The sequence below is a fragment of the Malaya genurostris genome, chromosome 2 (genome assembly GCF_030247185.1).
Source record: "Malaya genurostris strain Urasoe2022 chromosome 2, Malgen_1.1, whole genome shotgun sequence".
Taxonomy (NCBI): domain Eukaryota; kingdom Metazoa; phylum Arthropoda; class Insecta; order Diptera; family Culicidae; genus Malaya; species Malaya genurostris.
In genome coordinates this window covers 146,672,389-146,688,772 of record NC_080571.1, presented here as the reverse complement: position 1 = coordinate 146,688,772, position 16,384 = coordinate 146,672,389, and the positions used below count along the sequence as shown (strand labels likewise).

Below are 16,384 nucleotides of genomic sequence, written 5' to 3'. Positions count from 1 at the left end.
AGCAATGTAATATTATTCTCAAAGCTACCTTTAATGGAAAAGCTCATAGGAAGCTACTTCCTATGCTGGGTTCTCTATCCTCATGAAATTTTGAATAAATTAATCTTTGATATCAAGAGGAAGCGAACAACTGTTTTCGAGATATTTTGAAAACACATTTTTCATAAATTATTTGCAGTTTTCCATAAGCAATATAAAGAGGGACTATATTCAAGTTGCAAAGTACAATATTGAAGATATAATTTGCGAAAAATAGTAAGACAATAATTAGTTTGCGAACGAAATTTATTTTTGCCTTTCTCATATAGAATGGCTATGCAATCACTGTGAAAATCAACTTTTGTCATATACCATTCGACTCAGCTCGACGAACTGAGCAAATGTCTGTGTGTGTATGTAACAAAAATATGCACTCACTTTTCTCAGAGATGGCTGAACCGCTTCACAAACAAAGATTCAAGTGGAAGGCCTCGTAGTCCAATAGGCTGCTATTGAATTTCATTACGATCCGACTTCCGATTCCGGAGATATAGGATGATATGTACCAAAAAAAGTACGGGTGCGTAATGTCAGAGACATAACTGGATGTCGTGAATACGAATAACACTGACACGATTGCTTTACACTTTCGTATTCGAATTGATAGTTGATCGATTGTGTGAATTGTGAAACTTTCCCCACTACTAGAATTTTAAACGATTTTTGACGTCGATTATCTAATTTCGAATTTGCATATTTCATTGGAAGAATCTATCGAGATGCTGTACAGTATTCATTTCTGCCTTTTAGAAGGACCTAATTGTGGAATTCTCTACGGTATTTAGCACAGTTCGGAACATTTTTCGAAAAGTGCACATTAGAACGGCTGATTTTATATACTGTTGTCCACTTTTTGTTTCTTGTTTTCTTTCTCTCCAATGCAAACCATCAGCAGCAGATACAATCGTTCTTGCTTGAATTGAAACTACCCTTGCGTACAAACCTAGCCTAGCCTTGCGTCGCAGTGCCAAATAATGCGAAACTGGTTTAATGCGTCTTCTCGCCCCGACCTCTACTTCCATCCAATGCACAAGAATAAATGATCGATTTTCGACCACGGTTCCCCTTTTATAACGTTCAGTAGAAGATATATGCCTGACTACTTCAAAATCGTCGTCCTTGCGTGAAAAACGCAAGCAAAAGCAAAGAGTTTTCCGCGTTTTTTTTAAATTTTCAGAAAACTTAATTTATGAGTTGTTTGTGTTTATCTCACACTTCAAAATATTTTCCTAAATTCCTGATCATATTTTTGGTGAAATAGTGAAAGAATTATGTTGCTGACATTGATACAAGTCGAGATATGCACGATTAAGTTCTGCCCATTCTTCCATATGGCTAATTTTGAAAAGGCGTCCCATAGTAAAGCAAGTCGTATTCACGACAAAATGAAAAAAATATGCACTCACTTTTTTCAGAGATGGCTTGGAAAGTGGAGAAAAAAAATTCCTAAAACTAAATTCACTTCCATTTCTCTGCGATGTTTGAACCCATTTTCACAAATCTCGATTTGAATTAAAGTTCATTAAAGTCTTTAAAGCTACTGTGGAATTTCATCCGTATTCGACTTCCAATTCCGCAGTTACAGGGCAATGAGTGTCAAAGTTATCAAATCGCCATATAGAGTGACAATATGTACAACACCGAATAAAGGAAAAGTGTATAGTGATGTCAATAATAATAATAATAATAATAATAATAATAATAATAATAATAATAATAATAATAATAATAATAATAATAATAATAATAATAATAATAATAATAATAATAATAATAATAATAATAATAATAATAATAATAATAATAATAATAATAATAATAATAATAATAATAATAATAATAATAATAATAATAATAATAATAATAATAATAATAATAATAATAATAATAATAATAATAATAATAATAATAATAATAATAATAATAATAATAATAATAATAATAATAATAATAATAATAATAATAATAATAATAATAATAATAATAATAATAATAATAATAATAATAATAATAATAATAATAATAATAATAATAATAATAATAATAATAATAATAATAATAATAATAATAATAATAATAATAATAATAATAATAATAATAATAATAATAATAATAATAATAATAATAATAATAATAATAATAATAATAATAATAATAATAATAATAATAATAATAATAATAATAATAATAATAATAATAATAATAATAATAATAATAATAATAATAATAATAATAATAATAATAATAATAATAATAATAATAATAATAATAATAATAATAATAATAATAATAATAATAATAATAATAATAATAATAATAATAATAATAATAATAATAATAATAATAATAATAATAATAATAATATTAATAATAATAATAATAATAATAATAATAATAATAATAATAATAATAATAATAATAATAATAATAATAATAATAATAATAATAATAATAATAATAATAATAATAATAATAATAATAATAATAATAATAATAATAATAATAATAATAATATTAATAATAATAATAATAATAATAATAATAATAATAATAATAAAAATAATAATAATAATAATAATAATAATAATAATAATAATAATAATAATAATAATAATAATAATAATAATAATAATAATAATAATAATAATAATAACAATAATAATAATAATAATAATAATAATAATAATAATAATAATAATAATAATAATAATAATAATATTAATAATAATAATAATAATAATAATAATAATAATAATAATAATAATAATAATAATAATAATAATAATAATAATAATAATAATAATAATAAAAATGATAATAAATTCCTGATCATATTTTTGGTGATACAAGTCGAGATATGCACGATTAAGTTCTGCCCATTCTTCCATATGGCTAATTTTGAAAAGGCGTCCCATAGTAAAGCAAGTCGTATTCACGACAAAATGAAAAAAATATGCACTCACTTTTTTCAGAGATGGCTTGGAAAGTGGAGAAAAAAAATTCCTAAAACTAAATTCACTTCCATTTCTCTGCGATGTTTGAACCCATTTTCACAAATCTCGATTTGAATTAAAGTTCATTAAAGTCTTTAAAGCTACTGTGGAATTTCATCCGTATTCGACTTCCAATTCCGCAGTTACAGGGCAATGAGTGTCAAAGTTATCAAATCGCCATATAGAGTGACAATATGTACAACACCGAATAAAGGAAAAGTGTATAGTGATGTCAATAATAATAATAATAATAATAATAATAATAATAATAATAATAATAATAATAATAATAATAATAATAATAATAATAATAATAATAATAATAATAATAATAATAATAATAATAATAATAATAATAATAATAATAATAATAATAATAATAATAATAATAATAATAATAATAATAATAATAATAATAATAATAATAATAATAATAATCCTACTACATGTTTCATGCTGCTGATTCATGCTATTTAGCTTGACTTACATATGCAGAAGTAAAAGAAACGCAGGTTCGTTTCGTTTGTTAGATTTCGTTTAATTGGTTTAATCGAAACAGAGCATGAGATAATAAGTATAGGGTTAACTACGTTCAAAACTATTCCAATTTGTAGGTCATATTTGTTGGTAGCAAACAAACCCACTTCGGCTATTCCGGTCATTTGAATCCGGTTTCGGAAGAAGAGGAATGGTTATCGAAAACTGCAGAAATGATCTCACTCACTTTTCTTGGAAATGGTAAAATAGATTTTCACAAACTTACAGGTTCAAAAGAAAAATCTTACAGTTTCATACGGAATTCTTTAATTTGTTGTGGATACTACTTTCGGTTCATCAGCTACTGATTAAACAGGATTTGTACATAACAGTTGTTTTTGCGAATTTCACGGTTATATTTATGAGTAATATGAGAATGGCATCATTACACCACTAGGTGGATTAAAATAGGTTATTTCTAACCTGCTCGGCTCGGGTCGATTTCATCCGGGAGAATGCGAACTTACTTCCCTTGCATTTAATTCAAAACAAAAAATTTAAAAGAATATCGAAAAGGAAGCAATATTATAACATCAAAAATTTCATTTTAACTAATATAAGTTTAACTATTAGGGATTTAAAAAAAAGGGATTTAAAGAAAAACGCATTCGCTTCTGATTTTGATGCGTCTTCTAGCGACGATCTCCAGCGGTCGCCTCTGCGATGCTTGAAGTCCACCAGGCGGAATTGTAGCCGTCCACCATCAATGGCAGCAGAAACAATGGCTACCGTTTCGCAACCGTTTCGCAACCATTTTGCTCACACGTGCAAAGCCTTACACTACATCTAGGCAGGGCTTGTATTGTGAAATCTCAAACGAACGAAGCAATAAAAAACATATGCTGTGAACACTTTGCTTGACATAGCTGAATGAAAGACCTATATTAGAGAGAAATTGGATGCGTGAGAGTATATGCTACTGAGCAGACCAATTCCCCTTGCCAAGTAAATTGTCTGTGCTCTCAGTCTCAGTTAAACATGAACTAAGCAATCCATGACAATGTAATGAAACGAAGGGTTCGTTCTCGTTAGTATTGTACGAGAAAGAAGACCTTGCCTCACGGCGTGCTACAAGACGCGAAGCAAAGTCATATAGACAATGTTTACGGTTTAGTTTTAAAGTGTAGGTTTACAGAAATCATTTTTAACATAATATTCGCATTTCAAGACCAAATTTGATCACATTTCAAACATACTTTAAACATTTTATAGCAGAAATTTTGCATTTGAGCACATTTTCAAACGGCTCTCCTTGCTTGGGTTGCGCTGTGAATTCTACCTGACATACGAATGTGTGTGAATAGCACAGATGGTGAAACCCATTTGTTCATATTCGTTGCTTCAATTTGCAAGCCCTGTATCTAGGCGGATTTCTTCCGTCGAATTCTACGTTTTTCCAGCGGTGACTGTCGGGGGACCTTCATCAGGCACTAGGTTCCATCCGATTCAGGGTTACTCACAATCACTTATTTTTAGACAGGTGATCAACACTATTGTCACTGGAAGAATAATTCGTACTTATTAATAACGCCACTTTATATGGCTAGACTTTTGTTACCAGCAAAGAGAGCGAATGATCATTCGCTGGTGTTTATATACCCGGCGGCGTCCGGGCAGAGAAATCGAACGGGCCGAATGACATTTCATTTTTGGTTGGTAGCGGGTAATGCCAGATGATAGGAATTTTATGGTGGCAGGGAGTTCGGAAAGTTTTTATAGCCAATTTTAAGTTCAAATTTTGGAGAATATAGCAGGCTGTTTGTTTCACATTAAATTATGTATAGATGTGCATTTCATTTGTGTTTATTGGTTTAGGGGAAATCTGACACCATATATAATCAAGGATGTAAAATTGAATATTAAAGAATAATTTAAAGTAACATTTTTAATATTTAACAAAATAATTTAAAATAATGCAAACTTGATATAAATTTATAATGAGGATTTAAATTTATGATAATAGTAGTAACAATAAATGAACAATAGTAATAAGAATGTAATATTACTACTTATAAAAAAGGTTAAATATAATTATAAAAAAGTACAGGTGTGTAATGCCAGAGACATAACTGGATGTCGTGAATACGAATAAAACTGACACTCTTTCTTTATACTTCCGAATATCAATTAGTTGATCGATTGTGTTAATTGTGCAAGCTTTCCCATTTTTCACTACTAGAATTTGAAACGATCATTATAGTTCTTTAGGTAACATTTAGAGCCATTAGAAGGGCTGATTTTGCATAATGCTCCACATTGTTGTCCATTTCCCGTTGTATTTTGCTCCAATGCAAACGACCACCAACAGGATGATGTAATCGACCTTCTTCGAAGGGAAACTGGCACTGCGACCTGAGCGTTTGAGGTTTTGTACAACGCAAAAGGTCTGCCATCATTACTAGTGACTGCAGCTCTCGACGATAGAAGTCCACATGAAATAACGACCTGAGCGTTTGAGGTTTTATACCACGCAAAATATTTGATTTCATCGCCAACCGCTCCACCTGACGATCGAAGTCCATATGAAAGCATTGCCGACTGCTCCACCTGACGATTGAAAATCCAAATGAAAGCACGACCTGAGCGTTTGAGGTTTGATACCACGCAAAAGGTCTGCTTTCATTGCCAACTGCTCCACCTGACGGCTGAAGTCCATATAAAAGCATTGCCGACTGCTCCACCTGACGACTGAAGTCCAAATGAGAGTAAGACCTGAGCGTTTGAGGTTTGGTACCACGCAAAAGGGGTCTGCTCTCATTATTGACGACCGCTGCTCCCGACGATTGAAGTCCAAATGAAAGCACGACCTAAGCGTTTGAGGCTTTATACCACGCAAAAGGTATGCTTTCATTAACGATTGCTCCACCTGACGGCTGAAGTCCAAATGAGAGCACGACCTGAGCGTTTGAGGATTGGTACCACGCAGAAGGTGCACTCTCCGAAGCTGCTGGTCCCACGACGTCTGCTTCCGTCGAACGCACAAGAATAAATGATCGATTTTTGACCACGGTTCCCCTTTTTATTCGCAGTCAGTTGAAGATATGTGCCTGACTACCTCAAAATCGTCGTCCTTGCGCGAAAAAGCTAAGCAAAAGTAAAGAGTTTTCCGCGTTGTTTTCAAAGTTTGAGAAAACTTAATTTTTGAGTTGTGTGTGGTTATCTCACGCTGTTCAAAATATTATCCTAAATTCCTGATCATATTTTTGATGAAATGGTGAAAGAATTATGTTGCTACCGTTAATACAAGTCGAGATATTCACGATTAAGTTCTGCCCATTCTTTCATATGACTAATTTTGAAAAGGCACCCCATAGTAAAGTAAGTCGTATTCACGACAAAATATATGATTACATGAATAAAATATTTGTTAAATTCAGGAGTTATTATTTATAAAGAATTTATTTACAAATAATTATCATTGTGCATATTTATCAAGTGTTACCGAACTTGAAGGTAAGAATCCTCCGGAGTCGGGATAAAAATAGCCTCGGAGACCCATAGTGTAATATACCATTCGACTCAGTTCGACGAGATAGGAAAATGTCTCTCTCTCTGTATGTGTGTGGGTATATGTGTGTGTATGTGTGTGTGTGCACTTTTCGAAGATATTTATACGCGCTCAAATTTCTCAGCGATGGCTGAACCGATTTTAACAAACTTATGCTCGTTTGAAAGCTACTGTCGGGCTATTATTCAAGTTCACAGATAAAATGGCTGTGACTTTCGGTTCCGGAGATATGATTGTATAAGTGACGTTACCGACAAAACGCGTTGTATTTTACGCTATCAATTTTCTCAAAGATGGCTATATCGATTTTAACAAACTTAGGTTCAAGGATAAATTTTTTAAATATTACCATTTAATTCTGTTATAAGTATATCACGTCACTATACAAATTCACTATGTATCTCACGACACTATAAATCTTGTATAATAAACGTCACATCACATATGCACATTTCGAATACAATTTATATTCATCTTCAGTGTGATAGAACGAAAAGTTAATGAAAATGGCTACCAAGCCTAGTGAGTTAAATAGGTTTTTAAAGTTAAGAAAGAAAATTGCGGGATTATCGAAAGATGTTGCATTTTTGAAAAGGTGCAAGAGCTTTGGAATTATTCCGACATGCTGTAAAATACGGGGTAGGAAATCTTTCTCTAATAACATTATGGGTAAAATTCAGAGGGAAATTTTAAAAGAAAATTTAAAAAAGTTGTATAGCATCCAAAGGGTAAAAACCTTGGAATGTTATAATCTCCATTTAAAACTAGCAAAACAATACCCTCATGGTTTCGAAATTTTTCTAGCCAAAGTAAAGTTCGCTGAGCACTGTGAATCAGAACGCAAACGAACTCTACTCAATAAAAAATTTGTAAATTTACTTTCCCGAAACCGTATGGTCCATCCTCCAAAACCTTCGGTACAGTTTTCAGAAAACTTCCTAGTTAATCGTTCATCACAAAATTTCACACACGAACAAACAAATCTTCTCAACTTGGGGTTAAATTATGCCATTTCTTCCAAAGTTAATCTCGAACAGGTTATTATAGACGTTGAAACAGGTCTAGATAGCTGTAACCTTCCTTTTTCGAAAATAAATGACGCCAGGACTATTGTAGCTGAAGTCATTAAAAATACTCCATTAAGAAATGAACAAAATAAAAATGAAAGAGAGCTAGTTAAACAATTGCGGGAAAAGCCAGTTTTTTTATGTTAAAGCTGACAAAGGGAACAAAGTTGTTATTATGGATAAGGATGATTATGACAATCCAAAAAATTAATGACGGACCATATAGGAAACAAAGATCCGACCCCCTTCCAGAAATTATCAAAAAAATAGATAAAACTCTCATAGAATGTAACCCTAACTTCGATATCAATCTCAGCCGCCTCAAAGTTCCTAACCCTTCATTACCAAAAATCAAAGGATTACCTAAAGTCCATAAACCTGGGAATGAAATAAGGGAAATCATCTCTTCAGTAGGAGCCCCTACCCAAAAAATCTCCAAATGGCTAGTGGAAGAATTCAAAAATATGCCGAAAAAGTTTTTTAGTAGATCCATTCCCAATACACAAGAATTCGCTACTCAACTTCTGAACTCAGGTGAAATCGAAGATGACGAAATAATGGTATCTTTCGATGTAGCCTCTTTATTCCCAAGTGTCCCGGTGAAGGACTCAATCAATCTGTTGGAAGATTGGTTAGTTAAACAAAAGAGTAGTAGTTTATGGAAATGCAAAGTAAGGTCTTACCTTACTCTAACCCGGCTTTGCATGGATGTAAATTATTTCAAATTCAGAGGGGAATTTTATAAACAATTACAAGGGGCCCCAATGGGTAATCCGCTCTCCCCATTTTTATGCGAATTATTTATGGCAAACCTCGAAGAACTTTTAAATAAACAAGGATTACTACCTAATCGCTGGTGGAGATACGTTGATGATATATTTTGCATCATCAAACGTAACGATTTGGAAAATTTTTTGGATACAATCAACAATTTACATAGGAACATAAAATTCACCTGCGAGAGGGAGACAAACAACAGTTTACCTTTCTTAGATGTTCTCATTATACGGGAGGCGAAAACTTTATCTTTCGAAATATATAGGAAGCCAACCAATACAGAGCGAGTCATACCTAATATTTCTAACCATTCTCACCAACACAAAATGGCAGCATTTCACCATATGTTTCACAGAATGCTAACATTACCCCTCAGAGATGATGCGGTAGTGAAAGAGAAAAATTTTATCTTCGAAATTGGAAAGCTCAATGGATATCCGGAGCGCTCAATCCAAACAATCCTCGATAAGAAATTAAGATCATTGAAAAAATTATCACTTACAACTTTGACCCCCCTATCAGAAACCTGGAAAAGAATATCGGTAGACTTCAACTCTAACATGGCATATCCACTTAAATCAAAATTAAAACCCTTTGGCTTGGATTTAGTGTTCAGTAGTACTAGCAACCAGTTGAAAACTTTACTAGGATCTACTAAAGATCCTACTGACAAATTGAAAAAATCGGGGGTATACAAAATTTCATGTTCTCATTGTGATAAATTATACATTGGACAAACAAAGAGATCATTAGATATCCGTTTCAAGGAACACATAGCGGAAATAGGGAAAGCATCCAAGGATCTGGAACGGGGTTTATCACACCATTTCAAGTCGAAAGTAGCTGAGCATGCCTTTTCCGAAAACCATGATTTCACTACAAATGACATAAAAATTTTAAGACAAATTTCCAACCCATGGAAATTAGATTCGGCAGAAAGTCTGGAAATTTTCAAACATAATTCCACTTCTTTACTAAACAGAGACCAAGGAAATAGGTCTTCCTGGCTCTTTAAGTTACTACCTACACACAGGGGACAGACAAACATAGAAAACACTTGATTTCTCCCTACCCTTAGATAATTTTTTCGAGGTGTTTATACCTGTTGTAGGAATCTACCTACTTCCATTTCATATAAAAGAAACAACATTGCAGCATTCTTTCAATAACTAAACAAAACTATCACACTGAAGATGAATATAAATTGTATTCGAAATGTGCATATGTGATGTGACGTTTATTATACAAGATTTATAGTGTCGTGAGATACATAGTGAATTTGTATAGTGACGTGATATACTTATAACAGAATTAAATGGTAATATTTAAAAAATTTATCCTTGTAAAATCATTCTGTTCAAACACTCAAACGAAAAGTTAAACTTAGGTTCGTTTGAAAGCTACTATTGAGCATTTGATTAAGTTCGAAGATCAAATGACTGAAACTTCTGGTTCCGGAGATATGATGGTATAAGTGACGTAACCGACAAAAAACGTTGTTTTGTACCGCTCTAATATACATAAGGGTGCGAATATTTTGAGATCTTCACTAATTTCGTAAGGCGGTGGTACTAAAAATTTTGAGCACGTTGAAAAAAGTCCTCATGCAAAATTTGAGCTAAATCGGACATGGGTAATGGGTGCTGCCCAGCGGTTAAAGTTTGAAAATTTTCGATCTTGACAAAGCACCATACATAAAATTTCCGAAATCGGATTTTTTTTATGCCAAAAATCTTAAAATTGCATGAAACGTCGATATTTAGTGTTACCTCATAAAATTTTTTTCATAAAAATCGACTTTTTGGAACTTGATATTTTTTTTGCGAAGTCCCAGAAAGTCGATTTAAAAAACAAAACTTTTCCAGATGACATCAAATCTCGACGTTTCATGCAATTTTAAGACTTTTGGCCAGGCTTCCCAAATGTACCGCCGCGCGACATTATTATAGAGGCTGTCTTGCTACTCTTTCCATGACAGCCCTTATACAAATAGTTCTGTACAGCCAACGTTGCCGTCATTCACTTCGTTCGACAGTTCATTCCATCTCAAGACATTTTGTCATGGTCCACGACAGCCGAAGAAGCATGAAGTTCTCGCTGTTGCGACAGTAAACTTCGGGTATCAGTCACTGCGTTGTTTCTGTCGAGAGCAAAATATTACTCTCCCTTGACCAGGTCTGCGACAGTAGCCGGTGCGGTTCAAATTTGTTGCTCTTGGTTTGCTATGAAGATTCGAGGCAAGCATGTGGGTTTTAGTTTTGCCTTTGGTGATTGCTTTGCGCAGCGATTGATCATTGCGCATAGCAATCACCGTTGGTAGGGCATTGATAACAATATAATTGATAATTAATAATATACGAAACTACTAATACGAAACGGATTGAAGAACGGACTTGGGTTTAAATGAATAGTTAATTTTTATATTTTGGTCGATATTCTATGAATCGAACGATCAATGAAATTCTATGGAAAGAAAAGTTTGTTTTCAAGAAATTATATTCATAATTAAAGAGCTGAGACAGTTCGGCGTGCTCGTTTCAGGCAGTTTACGTTCGGTTTGTGGGCTGTAACATTCATAGTGTAGGCGCGTACTGATGTGCGTGGAGCATTATTTCCATCCTCTTTATCTCTTCCTTCAGAATATCAAAGGCGCGATCGTTTCTTATACAAGAGTGTATAAGTCAATTGAATCAGATTTTAGATGTAAACGGTGAATGAATGTTTGTAGCAAAAGATATATTCAAATTAAAGATTCTGTATTCGATACTAGTTAGCGTGATTCTGAATAGCATTCAACTTTGCGGTCGACTTGTAAGTCTACGGGACTATTGCATGGTCAGTGTTGCAATACTACGGACATTAAGAATCTTTCCAAGCCAGAACTGAAACATACAAAATCTGGCTCATTAAGTTCGTTATATGTACATTGAACCACCAATCGAATAAAAACCTTGAGTGCAAAATTTGGAGTCGGAATTAGCAATGCAAAAATCATTTAGAAACTCATTTGCAGGTACCGTACAACAAAGCTTTGAATGCAAAAACGAATGAATGAACGGTTCTTCCAAAAAACATGTTTCCAAGCGTGGAATGCAGCATGGTTGCCCGTAACAGATTCGAATGTTTATTTCGTTTTATTTAGAAAAAAGTTTTAGTTCACCAAGTTATTTAATAATGTCTTTCTTGAGTAATATGGTCTCAAGCTTTCCAGACATATCAAGTTATCTTATATATATGAATAGTTTAGAGTTTCTATTAACCTGGAATATATTCCAAAATACAAATTTGCTGATAATCTGGAATTCATTTTCTTCCTGTTATGCATTGAATTATCTTATCTTTAGGAACGGCATATTAACTATTATATTATTTTGGTCATAGCTACCAGAAGTTCGCGACTTTTACACATGTTAAAACTGTCACTTTACAATGTAAAATTTAAAACTCGGTTAAAGCGCATCTTTCATCAAGTAGAAGCTTGTGTTCAGTATATTTTGAATTCTTTAGCTTAATGTCGTTGTTTACCACAAAACTTGATATAAAAGTAACTGAGGCCCAAATTTATAGCTGCAGTTAAAAGGACAATTTCATGTTAACTGTGAGAAGTATCTTAATCATTTCCTCTATGTGCTTTTACGCTCAATCCATTTGGAAATGTAGATGTTGCAATCACGAGCCGCACGCAGAAGAAGATGCGGTGCCTTGAAATTTCAAACAGCACATCCAGTTTCTATGCGCTTGCTACAATTCTCGTACACATTTTTGGTTCTCTGTTTCAGTCGGCTCTCACGCCCTCACATTTCGATGCACTATAGATTCATCGTATTGAATTTCATTGCCGGTTCTGGTTGGGAAATTTGGGGATAAGTACGATTACCTATAAATTACACTTATATTTCCAAAAATGGTAAGTAACAAAAACTACCTAAACATGAATTCAAGCTCAATTTGGTTTTGAAGAATCTTATATCTGCCATTGGAATTATAAAAATTTCATAGTGTCTATACATAGATTTTGATTTTGTCATAAAAAAATGTTTTGAAATTACTTGAAAATTCGACTAGTGAAAGTTGACATTCGACTAAGATAAGTTAAGCAATTCATCCGTGTGTATGTATGTATGTATGTGTATTATATATGTCAAATATAATAATAATAATAATAATAATAATAATAATAATAATAATAATAATAATAATAATAATAATAATAATAATAATAATAATAATAATAATAATAATAATAATAATAATAATAATAATAATAATAATAATAATAATAATAATAATAATAATAATAATAATAATAATAATAATAATAATAATAATAATAATAATAATAATAATAATAATAATAATAATAATAATAATAATAATAATAATAATAATAATAATAATAATAATAATAATAATAATAATAATAATAATAATAATAATAATAATAATAATAATAAAAATAATAATAATAATAATAATAATAATAATAATAATAATAATAATAATAATAATAATAATAATAATAATAAGTTTGTTTTCAAGAAATTATATTCATAATTAAAGAGCTGAGACAGTTCGGCGTGCTCGTTTCAGGCAGTTTACGTTCGGTTTGTGGGCTGTAACATTCATAGTGTAGGCGCGTACTGATGTGCGTGGAGCATTATTTCCATCCTCTTTATCTCTTCCTTCAGAATATCAAAGGCGCGATCGTTTCTTATACAAGAGTGTATAAGTCAATTGAATCAGATTTTAGATGTAAACGGTGAATGAATGTTTGTAGCAAAAGATATATTCAAATTAAAGATTCTGTATTCGATACTAGTTAGCGTGATTCTGAATAGCATTCAACTTTGCGGTCGACTTGTAAGTCTACGGGACTATTGCATGGTCAGTGTTGCAATACTACGGACATTAAGAATCTTTCCAAGCCAGAACTGAAACATACAAAATCTGGCTCATTAAGTTCGTTATATGTACATTGAACCACCAATCGAATAAAAACCTTGAGTGCAAAATTTGGAGTCGGAATTAGCAATGCAAAAATCATTTAGAAACTCATTTGCAGGTACCGTACAACAAAGCTTTGAATGCAAAAACGAATGAATGAACGGTTCTTCCAAAAAACATGTTTCCAAGCGTGGAATGCAGCATGGTTGCCCGTAACAGATTCGAATGTTTATTTCGTTTTATTTAGAAAAAAGTTTTAGTTCACCAAGTTATTTAATAATGTCTTTCTTGAGTAATATGGTCTCAAGCTTTCCAGACATATCAAGTTATCTTATATATATGAATAGTTTAGAGTTTCTATTAACCTGGAATATATTCCAAAATACAAATTTGCTGATAATCTGGAATTCATTTTCTTCCTGTTATGCATTGAATTATCTTATCTTTAGGAACGGCATATTAACTATTATATTATTTTGGTCATAGCTACCAGAAGTTCGCGACATTTACACATGTTAAAACTGTCACTTTACAATGTAAAATTTAAAACTCGGTTAAAGCGCATCTTTCATCAAGTAGAAGCTTGTGTTCAGTATATTTTGAATTCTTTAGCTTAATGTCGTTGTTTACCACAAAACTTGATATAAAAGTAACTGAGGCCCAAATTTATAGCTGCAGTTAAAAGGACAATTTCATGTTAACTGTGAGAAGTATCTTAATCATTTCCTCTATGTGCTTTTACGCTCAATCCATTTGGAAATGTAGATGTTGCAATCACGAGCCGCACGCAGAAGAAGATGCGGTGCCTTGAAATTTCAAACAGCACATCCAGTTTCTATGCGCTTGCTACAATTCTCGTACACATTTTTGGTTCTCTGTTTCAGTCGGCTCTCACGCCCTCACATTTCGATGCACTATAGATTCATCGTATTGAATTTCATTGCCGGTTCTGGTTGGGAAATTTGGGGATAAGTACGATTACCTATAAATTACACTTATATTTCCAAAAATGGTAAGTAACAAAAACTACCTAAACATGAATTCAAGCTCAATTTGGTTTTGAAGAATCTTATATCTGCCATTGGAATTATAAAAATTTCATAGTGTCTATACATAGATTTTGATTTTGTCATAAAAAAATGTTTTGAAATTACTTGAAATTACGACTAGTGAAAGTTGACATTCGACTAAGATAAGTTAAGCAATTCATCCGTGTGTATGTATGTATGTATGTGTATTATATATGTCAAATATAATAATAATAATAATAATAATAATAATAATAATAATAATAATAATAATAATAATAATAATAATAATAATAATAATAATAATAATAATAATAATAATAATAATAATAATAATAATAATAATAATAATAATAATAATAATAATAATAATAATAATAATAATAATAATAATAATAATAATAATAATAATAATAATAATAATAATAATAATATTGTGGCTGTCATTTCCGACCCTAAAAATTCATTGGTTTAGTTATCCTAGGAGAAACAGAAAAATCAAAACGTCGTTATTCAGAATAAGGGTGCTTAAGATATTTTCGGATTATTATCAATGAATGCTAGTGTATCTGTTTCTTTAGGAATAAGAAGGAAGCACTAAGGATGAATTCTTCAGTAATTCAGATATATGAGCCGTTACACAAAACTCTGTGTTCTTTTAATTTTCGTTATTTATTGAAATTCATTGCCTTCGCCGACAGTATATAACAGATCGGCTGAAAAGTTCGTATCGTTTCTATGAGAGGGCGCCACTAGAATTAAATCCATACCATTTTCAGTTAGTTCCAACCTTCAAAAGATTCGTGTATAAATTTGACAGCTGTCTGATTATTAGTTTGTGAGATATTGCATTTTTAGTGAAGCTACTTTTGTTATTGTGAAAAAATGGAACAAAAGGAATTTCGTGTGTTGACGAAACACTACTTTTTGATGAAAAAAAGTGCCGCCGATACAAAAAAATGGCTTGATGAGTGTTATCCAGACTCTGCACCGGGCGAAGCAACAATTCGTAAGTGGTTTGCAAAATTTCGTACTGGTCATATGAGCACCGAAGACGATGAACGCAGTGGACGTCCAAAAGAGACTGTTACCGATGAAAATGTGAAAAAATAGTGAAGTTGATCGAGATAGCTGACACCCTAAAGATATCAAAGGAACGTGTTGGACATATTTTTCACGTATATTTGGATATGGATATGATATTTGTGCAAAATGGGTACCGCGTGAGCTCACAAAAAAACAACAACGAAAAACCATGCAGAAATTGAACGAATTGGGCTTCGAATTGCTCCCTCATCCACCGTATTCTCCAGATTTGGCCCCCAGTGACTTTTTCCTGTTCTCAGACCTCAAGAGAATGCTCGCTGGTAAAAAATTTAGAAGCAATGAAGAGGTAATCGCTGAAACTGAGGCCTATTTTGAGGCAAAGGACAAATCGTACTACAAAAATGGTATCGAAAAGTTGGAAGATCGCTATAATCGCTGTATCGC

The 16,384-nt window shown here is 31.7% G+C and overlaps 1 protein-coding gene across 5 annotated transcripts in view; it reads right to left on the bottom strand.

Moving 5' to 3' along the window:
* The window catches only part of LOC131431865 (uncharacterized), a 339,850-nt gene that overhangs the window by 202,316 nt on the left and 121,150 nt on the right, over window positions 1-16,384 (bottom strand). Inside the window, exon 1 of one of the 5 annotated variants that reach the window (XM_058597782.1) lies at window positions 418-600. The exons of the other annotated variants lie outside the window; for them this stretch is intronic. The gene's annotated coding sequence lies outside the window, so the exon portion shown is untranslated. Of the gene's footprint in view, window positions 1-417; window positions 601-16,384 lie in introns of those variants that run through there. 5 annotated transcript variants of the gene reach the window in all.